Genomic DNA, 15,838 nt, shown 5'->3' with positions numbered 1-15,838 from the left:
TTGTCATTTTAATTTGCTTCAAAGCAGGTGAAGTTGATTCACAATCGCTTCTGCTTCCTAACTGGACAGACTGATATCTCTGCTTAACTGACTTGGTGTTAGACTGTGATGATTAAGTGTTCCATTAATTTTTTGAGCAGTGTATGTTCAATGATACACTAAAAATGTCCAAAAGTGATTTGAGACAAACAAACAGCATAAGTTGTATGATTCCGTCACAGGCGGTTGTACTTTTCTGTTGTTATTGCAGAGGTCATAAGGACTTTCATAGCTCGTCTAACCCAGTGTGCTCAGAATTGTTATAAACTTTGGGGCTTTCCATAACAAATTCAGCCTGAACTTTTAAATATTGACTGATTGAAATTTAAGTGGTATTACAGAGTGGCAGTCAGATGTATCTAAGGTCACAAATACAAAAGGTCAGAAGATCATTTGTCAATTTTCACCAGATCAAGTTAACACAAGCAAATCTGTAAACAGAATTCTGTTAGCCCTTCCTTCTTTCTGTAACAAAGTTCAGACATGTTTCCAGCTCCATTTTTAAAATGATCAGCATGACCACCTGTCAAGTAGACTTTCCACCATGTAGCTAGCAACATGTACCATCATAATGACCAAACACTTGAAAATGGTGGCATACATGGAAAAAAGAAGCAGAAAATGGTGGTGTGTTTGAAAATAGACAAACAAAATGGAAGCAATCGTGATTTTTCAAAGAAATGAAAAAAGCTATAAAAATTAAAGCAAAAATGCAGCATTATTGATATATTCCTGACAAGACTGAATATCTACCTACCTTAGCCACCTTTTAAAGAGTATACTTAAGACAACTATACTGAAACAAGTATACAAAAATCTGTGTTAAAAGTTAAAAAGATCAATATGTAACGATCTGACCAAGAATGACCAAAATAAAGGCTGCGGCCAGAAAATGACACTATAGAGAGTATGCCACACACAAAGACTTACTACAGGCTGGGTTAAAAACAAGTATTTATAGAAAATAAACAAACAAAAAGAGAGGTGTAATGTCAACACACAGTCAAAGATACAGGCCGTGAGGTTACACTAAAGTCTTCTGGGAATGTCCTTTTAGCTTCCGTGATGCTAAGGAAAAAAGACAGAAGGCAAAAAAGGGCAGAATTGAGGGCAGAGACAGGCAAGCCTGTCTGAATGACAGAGAATTCAAAAGTGAGCTAGCAAGAAGCCCTTACACAATAATGATATTCTTTACCTTACTAAACTACAAAATACATTTGTTTTGTTTCAAGAGAGAATCCAATACATACATATAATTTCCATTGAATCACTATTTTAAATTGGCAGAACTTGATGACACAATAAGTCACTTGAATTCCATTTCATGTACTGATTGAAGAGCCTCACTCTGTCACCTGGTGAAGGTGGAGGTTATTTTGCTTTAAGTTCTGACTTGTTAACACTAACTTCCAATGTCAGAGTTAAAATCTATTTCAGAGTCTTGTCTCTTCATTTGTGAAATTCCTTCTAGAAGTCACACTAAAAGTAAAAAGTAGCTCTCAGAATGTGTCCATCACCTTCAACAGTACAGTTTTTCTAAACATTTATTAGATCCTAGAGCAACATCTTCTCCAATTGTCCTGTTATAGGATGTTTCTTTCCTTAATAAGATATTAAATTTCAATCACAAAGTAAATTTTCATTAATTTAACACAACAAAGTACAGTATAGAGCTATCCTTCCTTTTACTAAATCACATTATTTCCAGACCGGGTCTACTGGCTGCACTGGGAGCAAAGCAGATAGCAACTCTGCATAGGATGCCAGAATGAAAGCATACATTTTTTGATACTGCTTTCTGACTAATTCACTTTGCTGCTAAGGTTTTCTTCATAGTAATACACATAAAACCACTCCTTATCACAGGCATCAATGTCTAGGGACAAAGGTACAGGTGCCTTTAGGAGGTCCTTCTTGTTTAGACTGTTACTGACTCTAGAACTCCAAGCCAAACAGTTTATCGAGGAGTTCAGTATTTCCTGAATTTCTCAGTAATGATGTGAATAGTGGAGGTTGGTAACAACAAATTTGCCTGCTGCATCAAATAAAACAAATGTCAAATTCCTTAAAAAGAGAGATTAATCAACCCTACTAAAGAAAACCTCTGCTGGCTCTTCATTGTCTGTCAAAAAAACACCAAGGGACTGACTCAAGTATTTTATTTGTGTTTCCAGTATATTCTCATTTATTTGCATGACTGATGTATTTTATGGGATCTGAGGAATGTGAACTAATTGCTAATTCCACTGTGGACTTATTATCACATCCTTAAAATGGACAGATGATTTCTTGCCACTCTTAAATGTGGAATGAGAAATAAAATCTACCAAGTGGTTGCACATCACTAGGGAAATATCCTCTTGAGTATTTAATCTACCAAACATTCATTTTTGATCATTGATTTATCTATTTACTTTTTCCCATTAAATCAGAGCCAGTTCAAGCAGCAATGTACAAAGCAGGAACCAAATCCAAGAAGGACAAAAAATTTATTTAAGTGCACACACACCCACATCAAGCCACATTAAAGTCATCAGTTAAGCTAACATTTTAAGAGGTGGAAAAAGAAAAAACAGTCTTTGAAACACTTTGAGTCACTTTGTCACTCGTTTCTCTGACATGGCATGAGATGCCCTGTTTGCTGGCACTCTTACATACACTCAGATTTCGGGCATCTGTAAACGTACCCAAATGGATCAGTGGTGGAGGAAACTGAGACAAAGACCAAATGTGGACAGGCGGTACTTCCTCATCATTATAACATGTCAGAAAAAATGGCAGCACATAGTCTTGTAATTAATACAACACAGACCACAGCAACGACACAGAAAAGAAGGAAGCACAAACAAAAATAAGTGCAAGTGAGTCCGTCTGGTATGCATAGTGGCACTAAATTAACTGGTGAAGAAAAAGAAAAACAAATAAAATGTTCTTACACCTTCTATTTACAGAAATTCAGTAAGAGGACAAAAAGAAAATCATCCAAACTTAAAAAGTGAAAAAAAAAAACACAAGCACAAAAATATATGTAACAGTGATTCTATGAAGGGCAGGCTCTATCTGATTCTGCACAAAGTGAAGGTAAAAATGTTGCACCTAAACCATTCAGAATTAAAGGTAATTGCTATTCATATACAGTACTGCGTGGAAGAGCTTGGAGTTTGGGCAGACTTATTAGATTTTCATAACATGAAATGGGTCACAACTTATTATTCCAGCAAATGTGGAAGATGTAGGGATGGACGTACCCTTGGAGTTTCATGCATAATGTAAAAATGTATATTGAATCGAAGGGGATTCCCTCTGTAACAAAATTAACAAACTGCCCACCCCCAAATTTTGTGCAACCAACTAGATTGACTACATAGTAGAACTAGTTCTGACTCTATTTACAGAAATCCTCTCACAATTGTTTCTGTAATAAACTTGCTCTGTAGATCCTTACTTGCTTGCCAGATAGTCAAAAGGTGACCTTTATTGGTGTTTGTTTTCATTTAAAGGTGGAATGAGTTTGACCAGCACATATCTTCCCATGGTGTTCAACCATCCAGGATGTTGCAACATCCACCTCAAGTTCCCTTGTAATCAAGTGTAGGTCTTCTATGTATTCACATTCTCGTCCTCTCACACACCCACAGGCATGCTTATGTGCACACGGGAAACCACAACCAGCATGTGTGCTCTCTCTTTACCTTTAAAAACGGACATCTTTTGTCCTGCAGTCATGGAGGGATGTTGGCACTATTGCACTATTGGTTATGCAGCGCAGTAGGCCTCACTGAACTAGCACATCCACCATTGGTATCTTCATCTGAAGTGTGACTTTGTGAAGGTGCATAGTTGTTTTTACCTGGAAGCTTCTCATATCCCCCCTTCCATATTTAAGGTAAGTGCACCATGTAACTAGTTATTAAAGGAAAGTTAAATCTATAAATAATTACAAAGTTTAGCAAAACTAAGCTTGTGATACAGCCTGTCACATGCAAATTTGAAATTAAAAGAGTGCCCTTCATGACATCTTAAATTTTTGTTAGCCTGCATTTTTTGTATAATTTTCTATGTTTACATAGTCTTTATTGCTCAAATCAAGAACTTCACTGTACTGTATAAAAACAAAGTGAATTTAATATGCAAGGTGTGGCAGTTAGCACTGCCGCCTTACAGATCCAATACCCTAGGGTCAGAGTCCTAGTCTGGTAGATGCCTGTGTGTGGAGTTAAACTGGCCCTGTGCTGAGTGTCCAGAGTTATTTCCAACCTTGCATCCAATTTTTCTGGAATAGATTGTGGCTTCCTTGTGATCCTGATCTGGATTAAACAGATTTCAGGGGCGGCTCTAGGCTCGTGGCGAACCTGGGCAGAGAAAGAATTGGTGGCCCCTTCGCCCGCCAATGTCAATATGGTATCTTATGCATGGCAGATGGCCACGTCCATTGCAGACACTGCATAGCGGCCTCGTGCTCATGACACAAGCGTTTAATTTATGATAAAGTTCAGGATTGCTCCTTCCTGTGACGCAATGAAAGCCTCCTGAGTCGCCTTTCTCTTTCGTTTCGAATAACCAGATTCATGTGCTCAAAATCTCTTCATTTTCCTTAGAATGGGTATGCGAATGTCTTGTGTCCCCTATCCAACCAGATATTCACTATGACTATTACGCTAACACTAATACTTTATTAAAACTAGGTGAAACATTAACTTGTAAGATGACTCGTGCACTTGAATTAGCTTTGCTTCAGCTGTCAGCTGTTTTGTTATTTTCTCTTTCTGTTTTATATTCAATATATCTTGGCGGGCGGCCCCTGGGATTTGAGAATGTACAGTTTTCAGGTATGAACATGCACAGCTCTGTTTTACACCATTAGTACCCCCCTTCAGTTCACAAAAGAGGTGTGGATTAGTGTCTCATAACTGGCCTGTTATCTCTTTCTATGTCGTGCAATGGACTGGTACCCCTTTTAGGGAAGATGGTTACTTCCATTAAACCAATGATACCCAATAAGAAGTTATAGAAAGTTAACTAATTGAAATATCAGATCAATTGAACTGATCACTTAATAAATATATAAGAATGATTTTTTTCTACCAAGGCAATATAATGTTAAAGCAATTCACTCTTAGCATGGACCTCAATCAAATTTATTCTTATAAAGGGTACTTCACTAAACATCAAAAAGTGCTGCATAATAATTAAACCTAGAAAGAAGCGTAACCTGCTTGATCAAATCCCAACCCTACCGGACAAGAAAGTGGGAAATCAACTGTCAGACCATTGCAGGTCATTCCACACTCACTTGATTCCTCACTTAACCCAAACACAAACATCTCTGAGATAAGGGAGGAAAACTGGAGTACAAAAGAAAACAAATCTGACACCATAAAATGTGTAAACTCCACAAATGCCTTAACCAGGCTGGAATAAAATATCCATTTTTATGTTCATAAGACTTCCTTATGAACACTTTGAAATCCCATCAGGTTTTTTTTTAGTCTAGTACTTCCTGACTCACTGGTATGAGAAAACACTCACATACGATATGCTATTCATCTAGTTTTGGTGTCTAGTCATGCAAGACGTCAACCTTTTCCTGGTGCTTCCCCCGTTTTCTTAGCTCATTAGACCCCAAAAAAGTCATTTTTGGACAATATTTTGTACAGAAAAGTACACACTTATGATAAAGATTAAACCAACAGCTTTCTTTAGCAAACTTTATCAGTACTTTAAGTTGTGCATGCCACATCAACCGGCCAATCATGCACGTGTGTTCATCCCCTAATGCAACACAAGTGTTCAAAGTCACAAAACTTAAAAAACATGGGGATCGCGGTAATACAGGCATTTAGAATGTTGTTTTTGTTATTTTTAGGTTTTCATCATGAACAAGGTAATTTTTTGATATGTTACTCTTCACTAGAATACAAAAAGGCACACCTAGAACGTTAAAAATGTGAATTTTCAAACATATGCATGTGGAATATTGTTTTAGACTATTTAAAGATCTGTGATTATGAATATGAAGTTATTTTTGTTTTTCATCCTTTACTAGCCCTACATGGACTTCTATCAGAGAGTGAAAAGTAATACATTTTTGTTACAATGAAGAATATTTAGACATTTCAACTGAAGCATATATTTAATATTTCAAATATCTGACACAAGTATTTTTAGATTTGATTAGATTAGATTAGATAAACCTTATTAATCCTTTGGTGAAATTGAGATGCATACATCAGTAGAAACATAAAAAACAAGGATACAGACTCACAGGACAAATAATACAGTTAAATCAATTGATCAATAAATAAATAAATACATAAATAAAAATAAATTCATTTACGTATATGAATGTAAAAGAGTATGTCAGGAAAAAGCATTGAATTGACTGATAGCAGTGGGTAGAAAAGACCCCTGAGGTTCTTCTTAGCGCACCATAGTGGAATGAGCCTGTGGCTAAATATGCTCCAAGGGAGCACCTCCTGTAGCAGATGGAGGGGATTTTTCATGATGGCATCCAATTTTGCCATCATCCTCTTTTCCACAACAGCTTCCGGTGTGTAACAGGTTCACCCTGTGAAGGAGTAGGCTTTCCTGATAAGCTTGTGCTTCTTTTGAGCTTGAACTTCTTGTTTATTTTGTACTTCTACCCCAGGAAGTACATCATTACATTTCTTATGAATACTCTAATAAGGGTGGTTTAAGCTAATTCTGAGTTTTCTAGACCTGTAAAGCTGTAGTTCTGACTGATGCACCACCAAAAAAACGATTGTGTCAATGCATAATGAGGCTTCAGGCACTGAAAGCTATGCAGAGCCAATATAAGAACACACGACAGTGGAAAAATAACCACTCAAGTTCATCAAGCTCGTCAGGATAGCTATTAAAAAAGATACCACAATATCTCTTGCAGATCCTATAAAAACAACTGTGTATTGTCGAGTTTTGAGACAGCTACAGCTGAAGATACAGCTTTTTGGAAATCACATGTTAATTCAGACTCATCAAAAGAACTGAGTTTCCAAAACAAGTTAAAAATATAAAAGAGAGCTTCCAGAACAATTTGACTACACTCACCATTTGCCACATTCAGTAAAATTCAAAGAAGTCACCTTCAGGACTGCCCTCCTGCAGCATCCATCCTTGCCCCAACAAACTTGGGCCTGGGTAAGGCTTTTTGTACTATTGGTAAAGACTTATATTAAGGTGGGACTTGTAGCAGCACTGATGTATTTGAAGTGATTTAAATTCATGAGAAAGTTTTTTTTTTTCTTGTAGTAAAAGCATCCTGCGGAAGTGAAACTGGTGCTTCCCTCATCACTATATATATATATATATATATATATATATATATATAACTATTTCTGTTGTTTTGCTCTCATTTGTAAAAGCTAATGAACTGTCCTTATTCACAATGCATCGTGTAGCAACAATCTTTTTGTAAACAGATTACAGAAACTGTCTCTTTAGAGACTGCTAGTCACTTACAATTAAATCAGCACACATTTCTATAGTACAGTCAGTACATGGGGAATGTAAAAACATTAAATATAGTGCTAGAGGAAATTATAAAAATAGGGGGATTGTCCTTGGGGCACTTCCCATGTTCTAGCATGTGGCTGATGTGATGTAGACTGAATACCAAACACAGTTCAGCATATACAGGTGGCATTTCTATCCATTTTCTGGACTGGGAGACCCAGCTGTTCTGAAAAGTGTAGGTCAGGTTGGGTTATGCAGTAATTCTGCCAAATGTCACTTTAATTGGACAGGAGACAAGCGCAGTGCCTGGACTGCAGTGTGGGGAAAGAAAAAGCAAAGCTGAAGCTTTCCGAAATCACAACCATTAAGGTCAACATCAGTCTTGATCTTAGAGAAAACTGCACTCTTTTTAGGTTTTTAATGGGTTATTTTCAGGTGATTTATATCTCATTGTACTCCAAGAAGAAATATTTTTAACTTAAAAAGCAAAAAAATAAGCCCCTGAAAATATACAGTAGTCAAAGGATGAATGACAGTAGCTCCTATTTTGCTCTAATAAAATCTTGACTGAACTTTTTTTGCAGATGCTTTTATAAACTTCATGAAAGCAGACGAGCATCCTTCTTTATTCACTAATCATAACATGTCAGCACAGAGCATGTACAGTGCGTAAGTTTTTTTAAATTATTATTATTACGATGTTTGCTGTGTTTCATTCCCTACATGTGTGAATCAGTTAAAATCTATAAAGAAAAAAGATCCACCTAATGTCTGGACCTCAATTTGAAAGGTGTCACATGTCTGTCACAAGACAGACGGTGTCAAGAGATGGAAAGTTATTTTTAAATCACCAGACTGATTTAACTCAAGCAAGAATATTCTGTCGTGGTATGCAGAATTTCTTTATGATGAGTCCTTTGAAATGTATATGTACAGAAGAGTTGAAATTTTAATGGAAATACGGATCTTCAAAGTGCCGTGCTGATCAGAGGCAGCACAAGTTGAAATGAGCCTTGGATGATGAGAGTCAAAGCTAAAAAAGGATTTTACAATTAATATCAGCTGGGAAACCTTATATTTAAAAATGTATAGAGAAGTATTTCATGTTTTAGGAATTACATTTCTGCAAATTAGTACGATCCTTACCACAATAGAAGCAATTTTCTTCTTTCAATGACAAATAACATTTTTAAAGAATTCAAATACCATTTTCCATCAAAAGGTACAGCTTTGTGTGATAAAGTCACATGAGCACCGTTATGTCATACAAGACAGCTTTATTACGGGCAGGTGTACTGTTCAAAGTTGACACGTCGCTTTATTTCTTGCTGCAGGGATAGACTTCAGAGCTCTGTGACTTAGTGAGTTTGGAGAAAAACATAGAATCGGAAAAAGAAAAAGAAATGATCACTATTCTCTGCCTTAAGTGATAACCAAAATTGCATTTTTCAAAAGTCAATTGATTATAAGAATGATGTAACTGATGCTGGACCATTTTCAGCAGCTATTTATCCCAATTCAAGGTCACAATTAGCAAGAGGCAACACCAGAAGGATTAGATGCAAATCAGGAACCAACCCTCTTAGAAATCCAATATGAGATTACATCAGATTTGGCATTACTCAAGCATAATAAATAGCAGCTACTTCCCTGAAAAATTCTGGATATTCTAACCTTACTAAAATGAAATTATAATGAGTTTTCACTTCTAATATGTTTGAAATACACGTTCAAATAATTACTTGAAAAGGTCATTTTGTATTTCTACTTTTATGATTTTTTTCAAAATTGTTTTTAATTGTATATTTCTTCTAGATGCCCCTGTGTTACAGTAGTTAGTGCTGTCACCTTATCATTCCAGTGACGTGGGTTCCAATTCTGGCTTGATAGAGGTTTTTCCCAGGTATTGTATCCTTAAGGTATACTTACATCCCAAAGAAGTGCACAGCAGATTGATTTGTTTCTAAATTGTCCCTTTATGAGTGCGTGTGTGTAAGTGTGATGGACTGGTATTGTTTCTAGTTGTGGCTCCTTCTTTGTAACCTAATGATCCTGGAAGATATGCTACAGTACTGGTAATTTTGTAGTGGACAAGACTGATTGTCTTCCACATTAATAAAAAGTACAATTGTCTCTGTGTCTGTGTAACTGTGTGTCCATCCACCAGCTATGTCCCTGTCATTCCAACAGACGGTACATTACAAACATTAGTAATTGTAGCTGAACATTTCCTACTTGCCCTTTGCATCAGCCAGCTCCAATTCTTTATTCTTAAACAAGCAAAAAAGAAAAAAGAAAAACATCATGGGAAATCAATTTCTCTCTCTCTTTTACTCTCCTTCAGCGCTCACACCATGTCTACTTACACTTACTTACATAAATATAAATATTTACATGAATGTTAAAAAAATCCATCTTACATAAAAAATTGTAAACAATAACACAGACTTACCTTAATGAAAAAAAATCTAAATAAAATATTTAATTGTATTAAAATGAGGAAGCACAGAAAACTGAGGTTGGGCAATTTCAATATGCCACAGACACCATGACACCATGAAGCAAAACAAATGCTGTAATGACTTTAAATATAGAATAACTGCATATATATGAAACAAACTGCTACAGATAGTAATGCTGTGTCATTCATATAAAAAAGTTAAAACACACTAAGTAAATCAAAATAATAAACAGAGAAGGAAGTGAGCTTGGAAAGCATGTCTTTACACCTTCATCACTCACTCTGCATCTGGTGCCCTCACTAAAGCAGTAGGCATGCACAGCAACACCAATTTATGCCCCACAACACAAGAATGAACATTATAAATTAACTGGATCAATACAGATTGTTGATTGTGGGAAAGTTCACCAACTATACACATACATTTTTTAAACACATGGCCACATAATATTAAAATTCATTGCATTTGTCCTTCCAACAGATAGTTTATCACTAAGATTGACAATGGTTTCACAAATCCAATAGCAAATGACATGTAACAGAGACATATGCATTGCATTTATCATTCCAATATACATCACAAAGAGTTGTAGTAATGCTTTTCATTACTAAAAATGTTTGTGATCCACTATCTGTTGGAATGAAAAATTCAGTACATTTTAGTATTAGATGCATTACAAAATATATTCCAATAGATGGTGTACTGCAAACTTTAATGCTGAGGTCTAGGTTGATTACTTACATTTCAACCAGTTTTAAATGGGTAGCACAACTAGTTTTGTAATATTTTAATTAATATTAAATAAATGAAGCATATTTTGCATTTTTTAAGTTTAAGGTGTATTAAATACTCAAAAACCTGTAAACATCATTCAGTTTGTTTGTTTTATTTTGTGTTAAAGCACTTTTCCCTTTTGAAGAACCCCTTTTATTTTTTTACATATTGTCACGCTTGAGTCACAGATTTGCACAGAAACAGAGAAGGTTTTAGAGACAGGAACTTTATTACAACACTGCAAACAAACATATATCTCTTTCAAAAGTTTAAACGTGCTCCTTGACAGGTGGGACAGTTTCGTCTCACAATTAAAGGTATGCAAACATACTGTATCTTCCTCTTCAAAGGAGTGTGCGTCAGGAACAGGGAATGTCAGAGAGAGAGAGAGAGAGAGAAGCAAAACAATTCAAAACTGACAGGTACTGTTCATGCTTTTAAGTATGCGGATTACCGCGCGGGAAGCATATTGCGCCACAAAGCATCCACAAGTAAGCCCAGCAAGTAAGGGAGCAATGTGAAGATAGTCTGTCAGCATTTTTAGGAGGGGTTTTCCCAGGAGCGTCTGTATCCTCTAGGGGTGCAATCACCCCCCCACCTCACAATATTCTAATATACTAAAATATTGTTGCACATGACACCAAGACTGCATTATTTGCAGTCTTATATTTCAGAAGACAATGTCATTAAAAAACATTTTTAAACTAAGGAGTAAACGAAGGGGAGGGCTTACTTTCAATTCTTCATCTCAGTTACCAGTCCATCATAAATAGTACACTCCTATTCTAGTTTAGTGTTACAAAGTAACCTAACAAGCACGTCTTGGGGATGTAAAAGGGAAATCAGGATAGCAGTAGACAAATTGATGTGAGTGGAGGAGAATGAACAACAACAACAGTTTATTCCTTGTATTGCCCAAAATCACAGAAGGAATGTCTCAATGTGCTTTAACAAACCATGTTTTTGACAGCCTTCCAGCCTCGACTCTCTAAGAAGACAAGAAAAACTCCCAAATAAAACCTTGCAGTAAACAACAATGGAAGACATCGTGGGAAGAACGATTCAGGCAGAGAACCCCTTCCAGGTAGGTTGGGTGTGCAGTGGGTGTCAAAACATGGGGTAAATAGAACACACACACAACAGAATTCAAGTAATCCTCTTCACAGGGCTGGATGGTCATTGCCACCTCAGAAATACAATACAATAGTATAAACTGCTTTGTTCTTGCAGAGCTCTGCTCTTCACCAAGTGCATGTACAAAGTGCTGAAAAACAACTCTCAAAGCAAAAGGCAAAAATAGATTATACCACTCACTAAATACAGAACTATCACATATGAGATAAAGATTTGTTTAGATACATCAAAAACATACTATGAACTGATTAACATAAATTAAAAACAACAATATCTGTCCATCAGTTAATCATAGAACCGCCACCAGATTTTAGTAAAGGATTCAGACAAGCCAGACACAGATTCCTGGAGACCTTGGCCAACTAGCCCCCTCCCCACATACTGGCCATTGTACAGCTGAGTCAGTGCTGGGCCAGCCAATCCAATAAAAGAACCTTTCTATCCTATGATTCCAGTGCTTCTTTATCTGAGATTCCTTTTCTGAAGGCAGGCAAACAACCTGGCAGTAGAGCAGTGGCACCAAGTGCCACATGAGGATACCGAGAAGAGAAACATAATAGTAACAGTTTATAAATATTGTATTACTTCTATTTTAATATAAATGACTAACAACAGAAATGCAATATGCACAGCTAATCAGCAGCTCTAGTCAGGGTGTGCTAGACTAAAGTAGTGAGCCTTCAGCCTGGATTTAAAAGCTGAGACTGAAGGAGAACCTCTTATAATAGCTGGCAGACCATTCCACAGCTTCAGGGCCCTGTGACTAAAAGCTCAACCTCCCACTGTTATTTTTTTAATACTTGGAATCATAAGCAGTCTGGCATCTTAGTACTAATCATTGTGTTACCTAAATAATGAGATATGTTATTACTGAAATACCCATATTTGATTAATTTTGGATATATGAATATATAAGTGCCCAAACACTAATTTACTGAACCACTGGTTAGGAACTCCCAGGAGCATCAGATGAGAGGCAGCACACTAACACACATACTGGCAAATACTGAAGAAGTCAAAGCTGGAATTTCGTTATGTAGGAGGAAATGAAAATACCAAAAGAAAACCTACACAAATAAGAGAAAACATGTCAATTTAACAGAAATACTGGCCTGGCAATTGAACCTGGATCCTAAAGGCTATGAGGCAGCAACACTAATATAGGACAATTCCATCCTAATATACAGTAATTTGACAGTATGGCATGTTCTATATATTAAATAAGAAATTCAAAATACAAATAAGTACACCACCACACAGTCACTATGAACATATAATGTGAATGTGAAGTTGTTCTCTAGTTTAATTATGCATTCAGTCTTAACATAATAACATTTTTACAGCTTGGGATTTAAAATTCAAAATCCCATTCACTAGTATGTTGTGAAAATCTGCTGTTTCCTGCTTTCTGCATAAACTCATTGTGGGTTATCCTCTGTGAACAAAAACCGAGCCTGAAACAAGTACATTTATAATGCTGCCTTGTTTTGTTCAGTCGTTATAGTGATGTGTTTGCTGAGTAAAATACTAATATGGCTGGGATTGGTTTTCCTAAGCGTAAATCGGATATTTAATTGAAAATTTAGCAATGTCACAACAGGGACGGGTTTAATCTATTAAATTCATTTTAGTATGTATGTTTGGTGATTCTGCATTTTACTGCTGTTTGGGTCATATACCGTGAAATTTGGATTGTGGCTTAATACTGGTGATGTGTGCCAGGAGAGGAGAATCCTCTTTTAAAAGAAACTTAATTTGTACTGACCACTGTTGAAAGGACCAGCAGGGTGTGGTGGAAAGGTATGTTCTTCAGTGTTCCTTATGGTATGAAACCAAGCCACCAAAGTATTAAAGTCTTGAGTATCTTTAAGGATTGTTAACTGCAATAGGCCCAACATTTACTACTTATTTAAATAAGAGAACAGGCACAAACTCATTTGAGAATTCTGCCAGGGTTGTGATGTTTCCTTTATAAGATGTTCACTTTATTTTTCAGTAAACAAAACTTATTAACCCTTTGCCAGCAGGGGGACTGATTGCCAATTCCTTATTATAAGAACTTTTACTGAACTAGATTGTACAAATTGTATATTATGTTTTGTGTGGGATGTGAAATTTAATGCCTCTCTATGTATGCTCACATTGCAGTAATTAATACAATATGCAGTGTCACAGATGTGGGAGTAGGAGGCAGTTAAAGGGCCTGAGTGACAGTAATTCCATGCCAGACCAGGGGGCAACGGGGTGCACTGACTGTCTCTCTCAGTTCTTTACAGACCATTCTCGGGAAATTCCACCCAGTTCCAGCGCCTCTGAAAATGGCACTTATGGTTCCATCAACTCAGAAAACATCACTTCTAGTTCTGGCACTTCTGAAAAATATGACATCATTTTCTAAACTGACAAATAAAGACGCCATCCTGGATACCATACAGTTAGTTTGTTTTTGGACTCAGATCTGTGAACATCTCTGTTCAAATTAAAACCTATTTTGCAGCCTTGGAACAATATATGGGTGGCTCCCCCAAACCTTCATGATGTCTTTGACTTGTTCTTGTGAGAACAGTATATTCTAATTAAATTTATATTACATAGTTGATTGTTTACTTCGTACTTTGGAAAATAGACTGAGTGGGATCCAAACTTAGAGCTGTCAAAATAAAGAAACCTAGTACTGTGCATATATTAATATACATTAAATATACAACTTATTATTTATCATTTTCATAATTCTGTATTATTTCAGAAATATCTCCCTAGATTACATTAACACCAATATGGAGGATCACTGGTAACTCTTTATAACTTTCATTACTTTTGTTAAAAAAACTTTAACATGGGTGAATAGTTTCAACTTTAGGTAAGTCAAAAAATCTGCAGCTGAAGTATAAATGATCTGTAAAGATTGTCACACATGGGCGATTAGGAGGCAGTCAAAGAGCCTAAAGGTGAGTAAAACATCGCGAGATAAGGGGTTGTCACGTGGTACTTACCTGAACTCTTTTCTCTCATCAACAGAAAACAAGAAGAAATCTAATACCACAACTTCCGGGTTCTAAAATGGCTGAGATGATGTCACTTCCGGTCACCTCTGATGACGTCACTTCCGGCACCCACAAAACACCTCACTTCCGGATCCTGTTGCCACATCACCACCTTGCCAACCGTTTCCTGTCACATGTTTTTCTCTTGCTATATAACTGACATTTTGAAAACAGTTCATTGTTCATTGTGCTTTTTCAAAGACTCTAAATCAATTCTTTTCTTATTGTCTGACGACAATATATACGGGGACGGTCCCGAAATCTTTATTTTGTATTTTGTGAAGTTTATTGGATCACAAGATGTAAGAAAACATCTAAGGTTTGTTACTGACTTAGCAATGAAAATTATTATGTTTTACTGGATCTTGTGCTTTCTCTATTCATTGTCACACTAGACATTTATTTATTTTCCATTTATGCTTTCCTTTGCATGGTGGTTAAATGAATGTTGCCATATTTCATTTGCAGCCTTCGAAGTAGTGCAGAAGATTGTAGAATGAAAGCAGTTAGCAGAATTTTATAAATTTTCTTTTTAAAATGTCACAGGTAGATGGCTCCTCCAACAGTTCTCACTTGCTTTTGTCTCATCCAGGAGTCACATGACCATGAAGAACATATCATTTCTGGACTTTCCTGGGCTGAACTAGAAGCCTGGAATATTTAAGAGCCCACCTGAGCTTTTCCAGAATAGTGCAACTCCTTCTGAAAGAAAAACAGAACATGTGTTTGGGCGTCTAAAGTTTTCACATCTACTCTCCACTGTGCTATTAACTCGTTTCTCACAAGGGGGTGGACAGAACTGTAAAAACATACATTGTAATAAGTAAACTATAAACTACAATATATAAGCCAACAAAAATGTTTATAAGACAAACGTAGTAGGATCCGATACAGAGGATGCTCTAACCT

The 15,838-nt window shown here is 36.3% G+C and overlaps 1 long non-coding RNA gene across 1 annotated transcript; it reads left to right on the top strand.

Moving 5' to 3' along the window:
- Positions 1-8,101: 8,101 nt before the first annotated feature.
- On the top strand, positions 8,102-15,027 carry LOC120515997. The gene is made up of 4 exons (XR_005630744.1): positions 8,102-8,184; positions 9,331-9,418; positions 11,722-11,835; positions 14,904-15,027. It is a non-coding gene; the product is annotated as an uncharacterized LOC120515997 (long non-coding RNA).
- The last annotated feature ends 811 nt before the right edge of the window (positions 15,028-15,838 follow it).

The sequence above is a fragment of the Polypterus senegalus genome, chromosome 15 (genome assembly GCF_016835505.1).
Source record: "Polypterus senegalus isolate Bchr_013 chromosome 15, ASM1683550v1, whole genome shotgun sequence".
NCBI classification, from domain to species: Eukaryota; Metazoa; Chordata; class Cladistia; order Polypteriformes; family Polypteridae; genus Polypterus; species Polypterus senegalus.
This window is presented reverse-complemented; position numbering and strand designations above follow the sequence as displayed.